Below are 18,669 nucleotides of genomic sequence, written 5' to 3' on the forward strand. Positions count from 1 at the left end.
TAATTCTCTAGTATCCAACCTTAAGTAGAAGAACACACATTAAATTGTACACAACAAGTTAGAATATTAGTCCTCCCTTCAGAGGAGTCATACATAACCTGTAATGTAAAAGAAAAAAGTGTATTCCTTTGTATTAGTATATCAAGGAATAGCATTCACTTCTATCTGCACATACAAAATTACAAGAAAGCAGGGGGGGACACACCTAAAAATGTTCCTGCCAGAACATTATCTTCCTCCAACTAAGTTGTGGAGAAGATTCTGCAAACAGGTAGCACGATCCAAAAATATTCACCTTTGTTTCAACATTTAAAAAAAAAGGAGGGCGGGGGAAGACAGGGACACAATCTATTTAGACACAGAAGAATGACTACCCTTTCTTTCTTCAATTAAATTGTAAGTTAACACTAAAGGGCTTCATATTTCCAACAACTATGCTTCTTTAATAGCCATGCAACTTTGACAAATTCAGGCTTTACCCCTGACTTACACAGATGTAAGAAAACAAGACAGTGGTCCAAACTCTTTATCACAAGTATTTGAACATCAGTTAAAATACTGCCTATGGTATTGATATTCAGTGCTATTCATAGTGTGTAGAGTTGTCTTCATTATACCAAGTGAATTCCTTTTTGCCGAGAATCTCTATAACCGTTTTTTTTAAGAAACTCTAATATTTAGTATAGTAACAAAGCACACACCTTTCAATGAAATTCTGCTCTACAGAGTTAAAGTATTTCTATATAAGCATAAGGAAACAGAGGCACAAACAGAAAATTTCTTGTCCAAAGTCACTGAGGAAACAAATGACAGAAAGAGATAAAAGACACAAATCTTATATGTTCTAGCCCATTAGACAACACTGCTTCTCAAGGATTTCCTCAAAGATAATCTATTATTCAACCTAAGCTCCTCAAGCATGACACAATGGCTTATGCAATGGTGAAGGGCAATATTCCACCAAAAAGAAACAGACCCCACAACAATCACAGGAAAGTATTTTCTTTCCAGTTTTTATTATACATACTTACTTTTGTATGAACTCTAGTAACAGCATAGTAAGTGTAAGTAAAAAGTGATATATATTCATTCTAACATCAGGTGAGGCTACTGAAATTCTGTGAAAACCACTCCATAGTCCACATACAATGAAAGCAAGTTTGCAACTGAAGGAATGCATTTCTCTTTGGCATAAAAAAAATCCCTTAACAATCTCATACTTCCCCCTCCTCCCCCTGATTACTCACACCCAGAAATAGCCACAGAAAAAAATCTTCTGAATAAAGACGTATTTATGGCACTAAGTACACCTGACAGAAAAAGAAAAATGTATTCTTCAGAAGAATAAAAATAACTTCATGACATCCACATCAACATTTACACCTTTTTGTTGTACATTATTTTAACACACTCCCACAGACACTTGTCCCTGGAGTCCATTGACAAGGTTTCATGCTATTCACAGGCATTAAATCAGGCTATTCATTCTTTGCAAACAAGAAGAGATAAGTTTCCTCAGAAACATTTAGAGCAATGACTTTCAGTGATTCACTCAGTCAAACTCACACTGCAGCAACAATTAGCTATGTGGGCGTTTAGACTGGAGACAGGGCACTGACATTCAAAGCGATGAGGCCTTGATTTGGGGAATTCTCAGTCAATTATTCCTGCATATTCTATGTGCATGTACTTTTTAATGCACTAACAGTGGATCCTGTGACTTGCCAGTAAGACTTTTGTTGCATCTCTTCATGAAAAACTCAAAATTCAGCAATGCAACGCTTGGCATGAAATTAAAGCTATATAGTCCTGGTATTCTATGGGAAGGGAGCTCCTTATGAACCTGGGAAGTTGATGATAGATAAGAACTTTTAACGTACAACATAGGAAAAAAGTATTAGCTAGTGGTATGTCTCTTGGCCTCTTCTCCTTGGACACTCATATATGTCAATTTAGTTGTATATTATGATATTTTATTATAGTCACTGTTTGGAATATTTCAATACTGTCACATTGTTAATCAAGATTTATAAAATAAACCTGTCTAGTGAATCTACCAGTAGGAAGGAAGGACAGCCTTGTAGTTTGGCTCCAGGAGTCAGAAGCCTAATAATCTGATTCTCACTTCTGACATCTAACACATGACACTAAAGAAGTCATTTAAGTTTCCAAGGCCTGTTCTACTTCACTTCTACAGCAACCTGCCTAGTACTGCTGTAATTTTAAAGTTTAATAGTACAGTGTACTTTTTTGCCTTTTTTTTTTTAAATCAGACTGAAAATACATGTCTGATAATATCAGATTTGCTACAATTGCAAGTAAAAAGAATTTATTCCTCTCAAAGTTTTACAAAGTTCCTTGTGCTACAGTAGCCTCGCAGACTTTATTTCAATAGATACCGTTAACTGATGCTATGAAGATTACATCTGAGCAAGTCATCTGTCTTTAGACCGTATCCAATAATATCTGTATAATTCATGACTCGTTAAGTTTATGAAAATCTAACTCATGGCATTGCTTACCTACAGAATTTCTATTAAAAATTAAAACTGCATGCAGAAGTTCTATGTCAGAACCCTGCAACCATATGCAAGGCTGACAGTTTAAAAAAATAGTAACAGAAACCTCTTGCAAATAGCCTAAGTCTGACATGAGTCCACCCTTTACCATTACACAGTTAGAGTAAAAGCACTCTTGAAAAGATGTTAAAGAAGCTGTAACTAAAAATTTCCAAATTCAGAAAATTTTAATTATAATCATTAAATTAATATAGATTTCTCTTTATGATTTATTATTAATTTATGTTTAATTAGTTTATTATTAATATAGTACTAATAAAGAGCATTTTTATATTGGGGATACAGTGTTTAACTCCAAATCATCACATTCCACTTGTCATAGCTATATAAAATCAATATTATTTCTATAGTAAAATAGATAACTAAGTCCTAATTTTTAAATACTTTCGCAGTACCCACAAAGTTATTGGCCCTCACCAAGGGGAAAATATTTAACATATTCTACATTCCTATAACTTACAAAGTAGACTAACTATGTGGTCCTAAAGTGTTGTCAGAAGTTGGTGGGATGTGCCACCAATATTCAAGACAGAAAGGATTTTTTAATTCTGAAGCTCCATGAAAGAAAATACAGATTTTTAATAAGCATTACCATTATCTTCATTTTAGCAATATTAATAATAATGACAGTCATTTATGATAACACTAACCAGAAAATTTGGTCTGGGAATACCCTTCTTGGTGAACATTAAACTGTTTAATTCAAGATTTGACTTGATTTTTGAGAGTTGTTCTACTGTTTATACATGTAATAAGATCTTTACAACCTGGCATACTTTTGTGTGTTTTTTAGATCAGGTTGGCACAAAATCTGTTGTAAAAAAAAAAAACAACTGATAAATCAAAGACTGAAGATTTTTATTTGAGGTTGATCTCATGCAATATATGCACCTTCCCGTAAATGTGAAAAATGTTTCCATGTATATCAAAGGACTCTAACTTCTGAATTATTGTTTCAGGAAAAAAATATTTCAAACATCACCCTCACAAGATCCTTCACCCATCTTTTGAAAGACAGCTTTGTCAAAAACAGCACCTTTATAACTATAGGTCAGTAAACTGAAACATACGACTTAGGCAAAAAGAAAGAAAAGAAATTACGGTTTAAAAGCACACTGAGTGCAAAAGGCAGCTCCATTAACAGGACAACAGCCATGTATAGGACCTTCAAACAGGTATCCTTTGCTTTTTTAACTCTCCATAACATCACCCGTAAAACCCCAACTCCCACAGGTGTCCCTTAGGACACTTTCACCCATGGTATCCTGTGGTTAATTTCACGCACATACCATCCAGCTGGCCCATATGCACATGTTGACTAGATCGAGGACTACTGCCAAACAAAAACATGGACCAATAGTATCTCTCTCTGACCCTGCCCTCAATTTTTAGAAAATATATAGGAATAGAATTGTTTTCAAACCTTTATCCTGCTTTCAAACTTGGTTAAAATTGACTAACATGTTCAATCCTTAGTAGCCAAAGACATGAAGATGTGGAATCACACTGATCTCATTTCCCAAGGAAACTAAGATAAAAAGCACAGAAATTATTATCAAAACTTGATCCACGCCTGTAGGTGAACAGATAACCTTCAGGATCTGCTCCCGACACAAACTCTTCCACTGCCGTGTTCTCTAAAGCCAAGTCTTCACTGAGGGGCAAGTATAGCAGCGTTTATATCCTCTGTACAAACCAAGCACTAGAGGACAACCATCACAAACCTTCAGCAGGCCTGCTTCTATCCAAGAGATGGCAGTAGTGAACAAACATCCACACAGAGAGGAAGAAAGCCTGCCACGGGGAGGAAAAACGATAAACAAGTAAGAGGGCTTTCCAGCAATGCCCAAATCCAACAGACATAAGATTTTCATAGACTTGTCAGTAGCTCACAATAAACTTTGATAAATATCTCAATTTCTGCTTCAAACATCATATGATGATGAATTCTTCTGACACAATTTTTGAACCTCGAGCAAAGAAGGGAAGATGAACATAAAAACAAGTAACACAGCAAATAATCCATGTAACTCAGAAAATAAATGTAATGTCGCTCGGTTTAATGGCCACAGACAAGAAAGCTTTCCTTTTGCAGAAAAGATTCATAGAGTTTGCACTGGGGGAGAGTGGGGGGAAAGCTTCAGATCCTTATAGTTACTTACTGGAAAAAATTCTCAAAATTCTCCTGGTTTTCAAAGGCCCGTCACTAGAATGTCATGTCCTACAAATTTTACCTAAAGGAGTCTTCACTGCAATATAGAGCAGTAACCATTACCCCATTTTAGTTATTCTTCCACATAAAAAATGGTGGTTTTGGAAAACTTCTGAGAGGAGTGGAAGGTAGTGGTTTTATTACCTACATTTGTGAACCAAAACCAAGCATAAAAACGGCAACTTCTCCCAACACTTATGAGGCATTGGTCTTCCCTGATCTTTAGTTTTCTGAATAAAAGGCCAGCTACGCTATCTGACAGTATTCTGTAAACACGTACTGGACTGGAGTTCCTCCACTAGAGCAGATGTCTGCGAGTGTCACATTACACAGAACAAGAGTTGGCACATCTGCTAAATCAGAAACAAAGCTGTAAACTTTTTACTCCCTCTCCCTGTAAACCATTTCGGAAGGTATCTCTGCATTATAGCTGCACCGTTCTCGTACACATATCACAAAACGACGTTTCATCGCTCGGTTTCCAAAGTTCCTAGAACAAAGGGGACTAGCACGCACGATGCAGACGGCGCAAATGTGGAAGTCTCCCTGTTTTCCGAAGTTTTCAGTACCAGACGATACTAACCAAGTACTAGCTGTTAACGGGGACGGGCACGCGGCCTCCCGTTACTTCCTTTACCACAAGCCAAGCCCACGGCCTAAACGGCACTCTCAACAAAAGAGCTCAACCCTTGTTCGGAGAAGTATTAACACGGCTACTTTCCCCCCTGCGTTAAGGCACGAAACACCGAACAGACGACCTCCCAAGCGAGGCAGCAGTTTGCCCGGGAATCAGCTGGGGGAAGTCCCGGGCCGCAACGCTCGGCAGGCAGCCCACAGGAGCCCGCCTTCCCCTCACGACAGCTGCCGGCCCGCGCTGGCGCATCCACGCATGCGCCGACCCTCTCGCCCGCGCGGCCGGTGGGGGCGGGGTACGACTCCCCCCACCCGCTCCGAAAGGAGGGGGTGGGGGGGAGAGCCGTACCCCTGCCCCCGCCGCCGTTACCGGCTCGGCGCGCGCGGCCGCCGCCCCCTCGGCCCCAGCCCCGCCCCCCCCCCCAGCGGCTTACCCCACCGCCCGGCTCGCGCCGCCGGTTTGGAATTTTCGCGCGCTCTGTGCCCCCGCCCGCGGGCGGCGCGCGTGCGCTGGGGAGGGGGGGGGGGGGGGGGGCGTGTCGCCGCCGCGGCGGTGGCGGTTGGGCGGTCGCGCGTGCCCGGCGGCGGGCGGGAAGCCGGCTACCCGGTTCTCCTCCTCTCCAGGCGGCTCCGCCCGCCCCCACAGGCGTTTAGCGTCCCGTTTCAAACGCGGGTCCCCGGCGGTGAGCGGAAGGCGGAACAAAAGTTCCTCGTCGGTCCTGGCGGCTGATGGTGCCGAAAGGGGCTCCCCGGCAGCCGAGGTGCTTGTGTTACCTGCGTCTCCAAAAATGCGCTGGTGGGCGAAACGGAGCGAGACGGTTTCGGTCCCGGGTGTGCAGCGAAGGTGACAACTCGACTGGGAAACCGGGATGACGGGGACGTTACGCCCCCCGTGAATGTCGGGGTGAGCCTGCCAGTTGGGCGGTGGTGGCCAGGTGGAAGGTCCCTGGCCGCGACCCACCGTCCTGGCTTCTGACCGTGAATGAATAAAGTCCTTCGGGTTCTTTTCCCCTTCTGGTAAGGCTAAGTGCAAAACCTATGAAAACTTTTGCAGGTTTTCAGTTTTGTCAACGCCAACAGGCCTTTCCACCCCTGTGAAAAAAATGTGAACAGTGTGAGTACAGAGGTACAGCAGATAAGAAACTTTGTTTTGATTAAGGTGTGAAAAAACACCCGATTTCTCTAACTGAAATTTGTGCTGGTGCTAAAATGAGAAATAGACACATGGTGCACCTTTCTAGCCCTCAATTTGTTAAAAAGCAGCAGTAGTAAAACTACTGAGATCCATATTCTGTCACCTAACCAATGCTGAGTTATGCTGGTCCTCAAGGAAATCCTGGTGAGAATACCAACACTACACAATCTGACTACTTGGTGCAGTTTTGCTCATGGATCCCTAGCCCACTTACACACTCATACTTCATTCACCTTCCCATCGTTCTTCCTCTTTCGCTCAGCCACTCGACTCCTCCTCCAATTCACCCTGGTAGTTTTTGCACTCCTGACTGGTTTTACTTCCACGTTCACTACTTGCAATGAAGAGCTGGTGGGAAGTTGCTACAGTATTTCCACCTGTCTTTTTGAGAAGCAATCAGCACTTAAAATTTCTTTCTTTCTTAGGTCTTCCTCCTCCCAAATACATATGCTTACACGCTCATTTCCTTATTTCCTCCTTGAAGAAACTGTGGATAGCTCATTGCAATCCATCCTAAAGAAAAACAAAACAAATTATCTGAAAAAACAAAGTCATTAAGTGAAAATGCTATCTGGAATCTAGGTTGCAATGTATTTTTTTAGATGGATTTTTAAATTAAATCCCAGTGACATCATTAGTCTGAATTAACAGGCTAGTTTGTATTAGATTTGTATTCAAGATTTGTACTCTGCATGAACATAGGACTACCACTGCTGCTAAAGCTGAAGTTTCTCTTTTTCTCTTTACAATTCACCCAGTTCAGCCAGGAGTCCAAAGCTGGGAGTCTGAACTCCTTACTCTCATTCAGCTTTTGTATTCTTCTATTCAGATTTTGTGCAGTGCTTCATCTTTTCTGATCACCACTGCTTTCAATTTTCTGTAAAATGAGACAAAATCCCCTTCAGTACAAAGGCAAATTCAACCTACCCTTATAGTGAAATCCCCATGTGTGAAAACTTACATTACTTTTTTTTTCATTTCATCCTATCAAATCAGCAACACCTGATGAATTAAAGGCTTGTCTGTGGCAGTTTCAAAGTACTTCCTTGGGAAACAGCAATTGCTCATCAGGCAACCCACCAAGACAAACTGACGGGGATGTTTCCCACACATCCAGCACATCTGCAGAGCACAACTCGGAGCTTTGGGTGTAATGCCCATATTTGCACTGAGTCCAGTTCATAACTCATGCAAGTCTTTAATCATTCTACTCCTTCTCTCTCTTGTCAAATGAAAACAGGGGAGAGTTTATATTTGTTTTCTACCATCAATTGTGTTAACACTTCCTTAGATGTCAGCATTATTAATTATTTCATTGCTGAAATGTGTAACTGTTCTGGTGGAACAGAAGTGGAAAAAGCTTGAGTGGAAGAAGTTTGATAACAAAATTTTTCATGTTTCTGATTGAACATAATTCCATTGTTGTCCAATGTCTATTTCTATCCCATAGCCACAGGGAAGCAAAAAGCTGCCTTTGTTAATCAGCTTGATGTTTATACCATCAGCAGAGCCAATTTTCTTCTTGCTATGCAAGAAGCCATATCCCAGTTCTCATGCACACCCAGACATATGGCCAAAGATCATTGCAGTATACCAGAAGCTGTGAAAAATAAACTCGGGAATTAAAAAAAAAAAAAAAAAAAAAAAAGGCATTTAAGAATGTCATGGGAAAGGGTATAGTGGACATGTATAAAAATAGGAATAAACATAATAGCAAAGATGAAAGCAAATGACTAATATGCATAAACTCCAGTGGGTGAAAAGAACACTTGGTAGTATTACCTTCAAATGACCCTCATTTTAAATAGTCACAAAATAAGTGGCAATGATATGAATAATGAATTAGGTAGTATAAATCAAGTGAATGCCAATACAAATGTTATGTTACTTCAGACATTCTGTATGCAGTTTGCCACTCTCCTACATTTCATAAATGCAAAACATTTGAGTGTTAAAAAAATGTTATTGGGACTTTTTTTGTGTAGCCTTGATCTTTAATAGCAGGTAATGTTACACATAGAGCTAATCCAGCTGCCTAGTCTCAAACAGAGAATTACTAATAGTAAATCTTTGAAACTTCCAAAAATATTTGAAGCTGTTAAAAGTCACCAGAAATAGTACTACTATAGATAAGAATGCCATTACTTCAAAACCTGAATATTTAGGAGAGGATTTTCCAAATACCAGAGAATTACTGGCTGCTCCCTGAGAACCCTAGCAACCTCCTCTTCCCCAAGGTATGGTTCAAAAGTCCCTTGTTAAGCTTTGCACTTTGATGAGATACAGCGGATACTACACTTTGGTTCAGGGCAAAATATCACCATTTTGCATTTTGTCTTTTGGCCAGTATTAATTTGGTAGGAAAAAAATCCCCTGTTAGGGAAAAAGAAGGAAATATATCTTTGATGAGGGGCGGGGAGGAGAAGTCCCAGCTGTTTGAAGCTGCTCAGAGGTTTGGAATGTTAGAATAAATACTGGAGGAGATAGATTGATGGGACGAACTGCAGGTGAGGCACACAAAGGTGCATGGTAAACATAATTTATCAGTGCACATGACCACCACATATGTAATATATTTTATGCACATTATAGTGATTAGCTAAAGAGCACATACTGCTTTAAGCAACACAAGAGCTTCTGCTTAAACAAACACACACACAGTACCAAGCAAAATGCCCTCAGATCCCTTAGCTGAAGTGAACAAAGGTACCTTCATATAGGTAGTCTGTGGCTAGTTCAAAATGGTTGCTACAAGACAACAAGGAGCTACTGTAGCCACTGTGTACATATTGTTGTCCTTTATGGATGGAATTGGAACTGCCCAAGTATTAGAGTGGCAAGCAAAGCATCAGTAATACTTGAGAGATTTCCCGTCCTTCCAGAGAAAACCACAGTGTGTAACAAGCCACCAGTACATTTCAGTTTACTGCTGTTTGCTAGCCACATTAGGGGGTTTCTGAATAGGCAGATGTATAATTTCTAGCTGGTGATTATATCTGAAAACTTCCCCACTAAAATACTGTGTTTTGGTCAACTGTTAGTGTAATAGCTAGGCATACTAACATCCTAGATTTCCAGGTGTTCATTCTTTCCTATATCTCTCATTCACTTTCCAGTGTAATTTCATGGTTCAGCATTGCTTATGCTTTCTGTGCTGTTCTATGAAAGAAACAAATAACCATCTTCAGTAAGGAGAAGTGGAGTTGCTTCTTGGAGGTACCAGGCTCTGCAAATCTGGTTGATGGTCTTTGTGAGCAGTGCGTGTCACACAGTCTTTATGTTGACACTGGAATAATTTTTCCTCTCCCTTTGCTTGCCGATTTGCTTGTTGTTCCTTTTGATTTGACACCCTGGGGAGGTTTACTTGCTCCCAAGAAGGGCAGGAACATTTGCTGTGTTCGGTGTCCCAAGTGATAGATGAGTATGTTTGGTTTCTTCCTAACGCATATACTATGAAGTCTTCAGCTGGGGAGCCTCTGCAGGTTCTAAAAAATTGGCCCTGGATAGGCCAATGGTATTTAATGCTCCTTAAACCAGACCTTAGGAGTTCTGCTAGTACCTGTTAAAGCTGTGCCCTTGGTATTTCTCAGTCTTGTATAAAACATATGGACATAAGGATAAAATTTTGAAATTACACCATATATCAATCAATTAGCCAATCTTGACACAGTCAATATTTTCATAATTTGTCTTATTGCCTATCTTTCCAATATGTGCATTATTAGAGAAGCTGAAGTATTCAGCTTGGTGATTGATTATGTTTCTATCTATAATTTACAAACTTCCTTGTGGAAAATAATCCTGAAAATAATTCCTTTCCCCGTACCTATCTGCAGTCTCAGCAGGTGCTGTAGAAAAAAACATGAGTGAAGTCAATCATTCCCAAGACACTGAGATGAGAAAGATACAAAAATCTTCCGTGATGTCCCTGCTGCTGTTGTGTCATGGTTGGACACTTAATAAATACTGGACAGCATTTTCAAGGCTTGGTCGGCAGGAACTAAGCACAGTGCATAGAAGCAGAGAGCTTGCTCATTTCTATGGTATTCCCTGCTGATACTCTGAAAAGTTTCTATGGCATATACAGAAGGAGCATAAAATACTTGCTATGGAATGGAAAGTTAATGACTTCACCTTAACCTGTTCTGTTACTGACAGCTGTTAACAATATGAAATACTTTAGTGAGAATTTCAGTTTCATGTGTGTGACTGTATTTCTTCTTGGTTTATGTAAAATACTGTCCTAACTAGAAGAGGTATTTACACCTCCTAGAACCTGAAAAGTTTTAGCAAAATTTAAGATAATAAAAAGGGAAATGCTGATTTTACTGGCAGCAAGCAGGAGCCAAAATAACAGATCAACAAAGTGCGATAAAGATCGTGCTTGAACCAATTTACAGAGGTTTGGAGGTGTGGGAAACTGCCTGTTGAGAATCAGAGTGCAGCTACAAACCTTTATATTCTTTCATGACTTTTACATCATTATTCAAACTCGTGTCAAGTTATGAAGCATTAAATCTTAGAAAATGAAGTTACCATCATAATTTAAAGTACATCAGTGAACTCAAAGACATCACACACTGAAAGTCTTTAGTTTTTTTCCTTTGCGAACTTGATTATTACAAGTGAGATTGTCAAATTAAGAAATTAAATATCAATAAATTCCTTTTTCTTCACAGTTTAAAAGTATGAGAAAGCTGATCACTACTTGAAACTGAAATTTCCAACAAGCCCACCACACTGTAAAATGTTGCAAGTAAAACAGTTTATAAGTTCTTACTCCATTAAATACAGAAATTTTGAAATAAAACAAAAAGCAAAATTCACACACGGAAAAGGTATGCATCAACTTTTCATGGCATGATGGAAGTCATAAACTGAGGTAAAACCAGAATGTTGCTGTATAACATCCCACTGTACTAAAAATGCAGCAAAACAGAGTCACTGTCCACAGAGAAGATGACAAACGGGAGAATACAAGGAGAAAACATAAGTATTTAAGTGGATAAATTTCTCCTATAACTGCCTTTTATCATCTGGATGAAATGCTTTTATTAAAAATGGCAGCACAGTTGCCAAACTGACACAGTTTTGCTTGAAACATGAGACTGCCTTTTCATCTGTAAGCCTTCCCAAGCATATGTCTCCATCAAAACCAAACAGATCCAAACTGTAAACACAAATTATATACATCAGATGAAAAATGAAGAAATGACCCTTATTTACTCAGTGCAGGAATTTCCACCTATTTAACAATAGTATTCATAAAGGTGACTTCTATGGTGCATATTAAAAAAAAAAAAAAGGATTAATAAAACATTAAAGGGCATAGAACACAGGAGAAGACTGGATGGAGAGACAGTGAGAAGATACCTCTTTTTGGTTTTAACCAGTCTCATGCAGGCATCTTTAGCTAATCAGTTTGAGAAATTGTCTCCATGGTCTTAATTTTTCAACGTCTGCTGAATGTTGTATATGATTCTTTGTTTACAGCAAGATAGGCCAGTCTGCTAGTGTAGCCATCATGCCTTTGCAAATTACTTATTTTTTCAGTGTTGCAGACCCCTGCCTCACAGAAAAGTCCCTAAGTAGGGATTCCATTCAAAATGGAAAAGATCTCCACTTGCTGAGTATTAAAGTAGCTACCAAAATAGTATATAGCAAGTCTGTAGAATCACAGTCATTCCAGTGTTAGCCAAAACAAGGCTGAAACAATACAGCTCTGTGGCAGAAAACAAGAACTGCAATTCGTGGATTGCCAACTTTGCCCTCACATTCTCTATACATTAACCGAAAACCTCATATTTCTCATTCCTTCATTTAGTTTATTGGACGCTACAATATGGTGCTTCTTTGACCTCCCAAAGGAAATATAACTCCAATATTCCAGTGCCTTCGCTGCTTCTTTAAACAGTTTGTCATCCACACTCCTTTGCCTGCAATACTCAGAGTTGCAAATCTGTGGAATGCACTCTTTCATAAATCTCCTCTCAGTTGTTTTAGCAATCCTTCTTCCTTTATTGGTATTAACCTTTCTTTAACCTTGTCTATCTTCAGATTTAGTCCCTTCCTCGTGACATCCCAGACAAAATATCAATTTGTTTTCCATCATTCTCTCATTAAAACAGTGTTCTTTTTCCCCCCTTAATTTCCTTGCTGCATTAACTGAATATTTACATTGGATCACCTTTAAATGGTCTATAATTTAATATGGTGAATCTGATTCACAACTGATAATCATTTACATGCATATAATGCATACAGCTCAAAAGTGCCTTATACAGCTTCGTACAGACCATGTAAAGCCTGGTTTAAAGGCATTGTTTTGGATATCTCTATAAATGAAAGATATATATGCAAATACATGATACATAATAAAATAGCAAAGACAAATATTGTATTACGATGGAAATAAGGTTGAGAATATGTATCTGTAAATTACAAATAAATAAATTCAACATACATCATGTTGAATTAACCCAAATCTGACCATCACAATGCCAAGTTATTAAGATCACATGTAAAATAAATCTAAATGTATTAAGAAACAAAAGTAAAAGCCAAAAATCTCATAAGGTTATTTGTGCAATAATCACAAGTTTAAGGCATAGAGTTTGTTGCTCCATACAAGATTTTATTAATTTTGGAAACAGTTGCCTGCCCCCTGCTTCTCTTATACCCACAATGTCACACCCCTTGTTTTTTCTCAGTGATGTCCCTGGAAGCTTGCTCAAGAACTTTAGCTCAAACCTAGAATTTAACTATGCATTTCTTTACGTTTGTGTACTTCTCTCATTTCATAGGACATAAAATAATTATGGGGGCAGCTACAATGTAATTAGAGGTTCTTTCATATTTGCTCTTATAAAATAGTTTTTGTCATGAAATAATATGATATCAAATAAGAATATGAAGCTGAATCCCCTCCCTACTAAGTGCTACCATGTGGGGCTCATAGTGACCTGAAAATAAATGCAAGTAACCTTCTTGTCTACTAAATTCTTATCTGAAATTCACTGGTCTGGATGAAGCATCAAATAAAGAAATTGTGCAGGGAGCCCTGTATATTAAGCTCTGATATGTCCATGTTTTAGCTGGTCATCAGTTCTCTTGTGCCAGTCTGTGAAGCTGTGAGGGCAGGACTATACAAGGGAGCCTTTCCGTTACTGATACCTGAGCTGGCATAAAACCACAGAATCTGCAGTGAGCAATAAAGCTAGTATAAGCAATTCTGCATCCATGAATAACAGCTCAGAGATATCTATGGACTACTGCTGCAGACAGATAACCCAGCTTGCTATACCAGTGGCCTGATGCGCTATGCTAATTTCTTTGCTCCTAAACTACAGTTCATACAACTGAGAACAGAAGAATAATTAATATTTCCAATCTTAAAATTTAACTACTTAGAAATACTAGCTATACTCAATTCCCTAAATATCAACTGTCCTAAAAATTTCTCAGTAACTACACTCTTACTTCAGATGATCAGATTGTACAAATTGACCAAATGGCCACCAGCATTTAGAGAAACTCAAGAAACAGGTGATATGTGACTGTAAAAGAACAGGTTGTACCCCATTCCCCTATGAGCTCCACCTATGCCTGAATGCAAAACGTGTCCAGCCTCACCTCACCAAAAAGCTAATGACCTGAGCATCCATTTCTATCCTATCTAGAAATGTTACTCTTTCTCCTTGAAGTCACAGTGCCTTGTGTACAAGCACATCATAGGTAGTGAAATTATATTCAAAATGCACCTAGTGGGCAATGAATTCTGTGGAGTGTGACAAAGTAGCTGGGTGGCTGAAAGCTTTTTATTTCCTTCCTCCAAGTGGCAATTTTTCCCCATCTGGTAAATGAGCAAAATGATACTGGGATTGTAAAATGCTCTAGGAATGAGGACTAAGGAACGCAATGCAGAAAATAAATTTAATAATTATTGTAGAGGAAAAAAGACATTCAAATCATAGGAGTCAAGAAGACTGGTTCCTCAAAGTCTTCATTAACTGGCTTTGTGATTTCCAAGAAGCCATTAGCCTTTGCCTTTTCCGTGCACTAACTAAATACTGTAAGGCCATAATTAAAAGTAAAAAAAATTAAAGCATTGGTAGCTTTAGTAACTGAGTAGGAAAATTAAAGCATCACTGGGAAAGTATCTAGAATGCAAAAAGGCTTCCGAGTGGTTTCCCAGTGAGCATATTTACGGGAAACATGTGGGATACAGCAGTGAAATGTTCTAAATGTGATAATACATAGCTGTACATTACAGCATATGAAATGCTGCAAACAAGTAACTAAGTTAGTTATGGAGGCATTATCCATCTTCAGCGGTTCCAACTTCCTCAATATTCAAAATCTATGTAGGGGCTGCAGCATTACTTGTCACATCCCAAAAACCTGTCTCCATGCCACAGGGTGAGCGCCACGCTGTCAGTGGGAACAGATGGCCAAAAGGATGAGGAGACTGGGAGCTTGACCCCTGTCTGGAATTTTTCTCAGACTGTAACAAGGGTGGACCAAAAACTCCACCGCCAAGACCTTGTGCCTCTGTTGTTGGAGCTGCCCTTGTGCTGCTGCTGACATCTTGATGATTCACACTTTGCCAGGCAGTCTGTTCACTGATGGCTGCCCTGTAGAGAGGAATCAAAAATGCAACGTGACTAAATGCTGCTCCGAGTTGTGCCAGTGCATTAATGGGAACGGGAAAGACAAGTGAAGACTGATCTGTAACTGGATAATGGTGTGATACCCATTTGTCATGGAATAAAGAAAGCCTAATTAAGAAACAGCAGGGAGAAAACACAAGAGGTCTGTTCTTTTAAGAAAGTCTGCAACCACTGAAAAAAAAAAGGTTTTAAAATGTCATTTTGATAGCTTCAGCAGCACTCTATTGAAACTTGTTCAGAGAACTTGTAACCATGTTAGATCTAGAGAAGTCATAGTAGGCCAGTTACAAATAATGATACAATTAAAAAGGTCACTGCTGTGAAATATTCTCTACCAGAAAAACACTATTTTTTCTGTCAGTTGTGGATTTGAGGTTGTGAAATCTCTAGTAGCTTTATGCTCATCACCAATTTTCATTCATATCCACATGATAAAATTCCTTAACCAATATGTGTCAAAAGTAATTTATCATACTTTATTTAGCACTGTTACAAACCTGTAGTATTAGTCTCCTCTCATTCACAGTTTTAAAACAGGCAGCTTTAACAGTGGCTTGTTACGAATTCATTTCAGGCTCCAGAAACTCTGTCTTTCTGTATAGTGCAGCTGCATGCCTAGCAAAGCTTCCTGTACAGCATTTGCTGATAGCCTGGCAAAACCTTTGGTCCTGTGCTTAGGGTTAGGCAGAGTACTGTGGCAAGTGACAGTGCAACTGACGTGCATGCTGTTAAACACAAGCTTACACAGTTTCTCAGCATCAGGGCTAACTTCCTTAAACCTCACTAATGCTTGTGGTTGAATGGGAAATGATGGCCCAAATGCGCACCCTTTGAGCACATCGGTGGCACAGAGTAAGCCAGAAAATCTGGCTTTCAGCCACGTAATTCCTCTGGTTTATTGGTCACTGGGTCTGTCTCTTCATCCTTCTGGTTACTAATGCCTCTGTGGATGTTCTTGAAGACATGGCAGAAATCAAGACTTCTTTGGTCTGGCTCATCCCTTTCAGTAATCAAACGTTCTCTTAAGTCCCCTGCAGCATGCAGCCATCACAGATACTGTATAGGTAAAACACTAAGGCAGTCTAGCCATAAGACTTAACCACAAACTACTTGTATGAATGTAATTTTTATTTTTTTTTTGCAAGTTGGGGCTCTGGTGGCAGACATTTGCAGACTTTTGACATGTTTCCCAGAAGACTGGTAAATGTCCACAAAATTCAGATCCTCTTGGCCAACAGCCAGGGCTAGAAGAGGGTAATGTTAATGCTTCTCTAGCCTAACACTAGAAACACTAGCAATGGGCAATGAGACAACCCTAAGGGTGTCTAATTTCTCAGGTACGTACTGAGAATATGTATCTTCTTAGCCCTGTCTGTCATGAAATAGGCTATTTTCACAGCAACAAAAATCATCTTTGCTTACTTTTTTCCAGAACCCTTGGCTTGTAAATATTTCGGAGTCTTTTCTGAAGGAAGGTACTATGTGCATTTAACAATAATAATATTTTTTCTAACAGCTATTTACAGTCTAGGTTGTCATGCCGTTAAGCAGTAACAATCAAGGAACAGAGCATTTCCTAGGAATTAATGGCTGGCTGGGCAGAGTTTAAAGCCTGAGGTACAGCCAGAGGCTATTAACTCCAGCTGGTCATTAAAAATCCTTCGGAAATACCTTGCTCTAAGGTCAGTATTACTGTTAAAACAAATGTAGGCAGATGGATTTATTTCATGGGTTGCATTTTCAGTTGGTATGCACAGGGCTTTTCTGGAGAATTTACACCTTCTTAACATTAACCAGCCAATTACTTGAGTCACCTCTCAGCATTCCAGTCATACAGTTTTAATTATACTTATGAAAAATGGAAGCAGAGCACTCCGACAACTTTCAGATCAGTTTGTCTGATTATCATTTCAGATCTGCTGGCAGACATGGGATGGGTTTTGCCTACCAAACAAAGAAACAAAACCCCTGAAATGTGCACATACTCACCAAGAAGTAAGTACTCCATCTTCTCCTCATTATCTAGTATGTTTGCACAAAGACATGATCATTCAGAATACCAGCTGGCCAACAGGCCAAAATGAAAATTTAACACAGGCAGGATTTTATAGGCTTTAACAAGAGCCTATAAATAATAAATAATTCCATTTAAAACATCTTCTGGGGAGACAGTGTAGTAGCAAAAGAAGAATTCGAGAAAATACATTTGGAAGCAATTTGCTGGAACAGAAGAGTAGCATTCAGTGGAAGTATTCCTGCTCATAAGTGGAGATGGGCACAGTTCAGAATAAAACAGAAATTGATTTAAGCTCTACAAACTACTGAATCAATCTTGAAACTTATGTGTCTAATAGGTCAGTCATCTTTCAGAAGAGCCATTCACACATGGCTTTCTATTTTTTGATATTCTGATTTCAAAAAACAAAAACAAAACACAGTAAAACATTGTCATTGAAATATTGCTATTACTGCTAGGGCAAAAAGGAAATTCTGCAAGTTTAGTAGAAAACATTGGGTTTTACTGTTTTATGTGTTTGTACTGTGATAACACAAATAAGCCCAGGTACGGATAAAGCTGAAGCCTCTCACGCTGCCAATTCTCTAATATCTGAGTCTTTTATCCTGCTACTGATTTTCAGACTAAAAGTCAGATGACTTACCTGAAGCTTCTGAGCTTGATCGGTCCATAAAACCCATTCTGCTCATCTCAAATGACAAATTTTGATTTGACCAGAATTTAAATCCCTGGGTGATTACCTTTAGGCACAGGTGGCAGGGCTTTGGGATTTGACTTCACCACTTTTAGTAAAATGAAGCTAAATATCAACACATCCCTCTCAGCTGCTGCTAGAATCACTATCAGTAAATGGGGAAGTTTCTAAAGGCAGGCATCCTGCTGGGCAAACTATGTTTCAGCAGTGGAAGTAATTATTTTCTTAAGGTATTCAGAGCTGTAGAGCAAAGGATGATTCCAGCAATCCTGTCAATGTCCTGTTACAGTACAAAATATTGTATCCTTTTTTGCTGAAATACTCTTGTAGCTATTTGCTTGCTTTCCATATACATATACACACATACACACCTCAATAGCTGTTTCATCCTATTTTAAGATTATTTCTGCTGGCATATGGGTTTCTTCTATTTTCCTTTAAAAAATATTTCAACATCTCAACAATGTGCATACATGTTACCTTAAGACTTCTAAATATCCCAAACCAAATCTCCATTGAGCTTGGTAGGATACAGAGCAAGTCCTAAGGCACAAATCCTGCAAACAGTTACACATCTGCTTAATTTTACAAACTTAGGAGTCCTCTGAGAGTTAAGCACTTAGTAAATATTTGCAGGATTGAAGCTTAAGTATTTTTTATTGTAGTATAT

General features: G+C 39.1%; 1 protein-coding gene across 5 annotated transcripts in view; it reads right to left on the bottom strand.

Moving 5' to 3' along the window:
• The window catches only part of FANCC (FA complementation group C), a 96,912-nt gene extending 90,527 nt beyond the window's left edge, over positions 1-6,385 (bottom strand). For 4 of the 5 annotated variants that reach the window (XM_075021879.1, XM_075021880.1, XM_075021877.1 and 1 more), the window contains exon 1: positions 5,859-5,930. The gene's annotated coding sequence lies outside the window, so the exon portion shown is untranslated. Of the gene's footprint in view, positions 1-5,858; positions 5,931-6,198 lie in introns of those variants that run through there. The other variant, XM_075021878.1, reaches the window with a different exon arrangement.
• Between the last annotated feature and the right edge of the window lie 12,284 nt (positions 6,386-18,669).

This window comes from Buteo buteo, chromosome Z (genome assembly GCF_964188355.1).
Source record: "Buteo buteo chromosome Z, bButBut1.hap1.1, whole genome shotgun sequence".
In the NCBI taxonomy this organism is placed as follows: Eukaryota; Metazoa; Chordata; class Aves; order Accipitriformes; family Accipitridae; genus Buteo; species Buteo buteo.